A 1,989-nucleotide genomic window follows, 5' to 3' on the forward strand; every position below is an offset into this window, starting at 1 on the left:
TGTTGACCAGGATGGTCTCGATCTCTTGACCTCGTGATCCACCCGCCTCGGCCTCCCAAAGTGCTGGGATTACAGGCTTGAGCCACCGCGCCCAGCCCAGCTTTTTGTATTTTTAGTAGAGACCATGTTTCCCCATGTTGGCCAGGCTGGTCTTGAACTCCCGATCACAGGTGATCCGCTTTCCTTGGCTTCCAAAAGTGCTGGGATTACAGGTGGGAGCCACTGCTCCTGGCCTTAATTTTTTGTTTTGTTTTTGAAACAGAGTCTTGCTCTATCACCCAGGCTGGAGTACAATGGCATGATCTCAGCTCACTGCAACCTCTACCTCCTGGTTCTCCTGACGCAGCCTCCTGAGTAGCTGGGATTACAGTCACGCACCACCACACCTGGCTAGATTTTTGTATTTTTCGTAGAGATGGAGTTTCACCATGTTGGCCAGGCTGGTCTCGAACTCCTGACCTCAAGTGATCCGCCCGCCTTGGCCTCCCAAAGTGCTGGGATTGCAGGTGTGAGCCACTGTGCCCGGCCTAATTTTTGTATTTTCAATAGAGATGGGGTTTCACTGCCGGGCGCGGTGGCTTACGCCTGTAATCCCAGCACTTTGGGAGGCCGAGGCGGGTGGATCACGAGGTGAAGAGATCGAGACCATCCTGGTCAACATGGTGAAACCCTATCTCTACTAAAAATACAAAACATTAGCTGGGCATGGTGGTGCATGCCTGTAATCCCAGCTACTCAGGAGGCTGAGGCAGGAGAATTGCCCGAACCCAGAAGGCGGAGGTTGCGGTGAGCCGGGATCGCGCCATTGCACTCCAGCCTGGGTAACAAGAGCAAAACTCCATCTCAAAAAATAAAAAAATAAAAGAGATGGGGTTTCACCATATTGGCCAGGCTGGACTCGAACTCCTGACCTCAAGTGATCCGCCTGCCTCGGCCTCCCAAAGTGCTGGGATTGCAGGTGTGAGCCACTGCCCCAAGCAGAAAGCCTTGTTTTTTAGCTGTTGGGTACGTTGTGCCCAAAGTACAAAGTACAGCAAAAATATTGTCATAAAAAATTCCTATGCTGATTCAAGCAGCAGAAGGAAAATATTCTAAATAAAAACTATGAGAGCAACCACAGAAATCATGGAAGCACGAGTTTCGTCAAAAATACGTTAAAACTCCCAGAAGTGCACACCAGCAAAAATGGTCGTCATTACAACATTTAAACGATGAAAATAGCAGCCGCGTAAACCGTAAAAGCTGGGTCCCAATTCCGTCGATTCTAAATGGATAGATACGCTGGGTGGCTATTTACGTAGTCATACGTTCAGTAGACAGAATATTCTAAACAAATTCTAAAAACACTATGTTTTTCTGGTTCAAGAAACTAAAAATAAAGAAAAACGAGCACCCTGGCGGTGGCCTGGATTGCCCGCCTGAGTCCCAACCTCACTCCGTAACTTTTTACTCTGAAAGAACTGCAGATTCAGGAAATTTCAGAAATAGCTGAGAACGTCTCCCGCCCTCCACCCAACCTCTCCTGACATCTCCAGCTAAAATGGTGAGCTGTTCAGGAGGGATGAGTTCTCCTTTTTATTTATTTATTTTTTTGAGACAGAGTCTCTTATCGTTTGGGCTTCAAAGCAGTGGCGCGGTCACGGCTCACTGCAGCCTCGACCTCCTGGGCTCAGGTGATCCTCCTTCCTTAGCCTCCCAAGTAGCTGGGACCACAGGCACCCACCATCACGCACGGCTGCTTTTCTTTCTTTTTTCCTCTTTTTAAAAAGTTTTATTTGTTATTACTATTATTTTTTATTTATTACACTTTAAGTTCTGGGGTACACGTGCAAAACGTGCAGATTTGTTACATAGGTGAGATGGAGTTTCACTCATGTTACCCAGGCTGGAGTGCAATGGCACGATCTCGGCTCACCGCAACCTCCGCCTCCTGGGTTCAGGCAATTCTCCTGCCTCAGCCTCCTGAGTAGCTGGGATTACAGGCATGCG

The 1,989-nt window shown here is 48.4% G+C and overlaps 1 protein-coding gene across 1 annotated transcript in view; it reads right to left on the reverse strand.

The window, feature by feature from the left end:
• TMPRSS9 (transmembrane serine protease 9) overlaps positions 1-1,989 on the reverse strand; it is a 39,795-nt gene that overhangs the window by 31,054 nt on the left and 6,752 nt on the right. The gene's annotated exons all lie outside the window — the stretch shown is intronic.

This window comes from Cebus imitator, unplaced genomic scaffold (genome assembly GCF_001604975.1).
Source record: "Cebus imitator isolate Cc_AM_T3 unplaced genomic scaffold, Cebus_imitator-1.0 Scaffold375, whole genome shotgun sequence".
NCBI lineage: Eukaryota > Metazoa > Chordata > Mammalia > Primates > Cebidae > Cebus > Cebus imitator.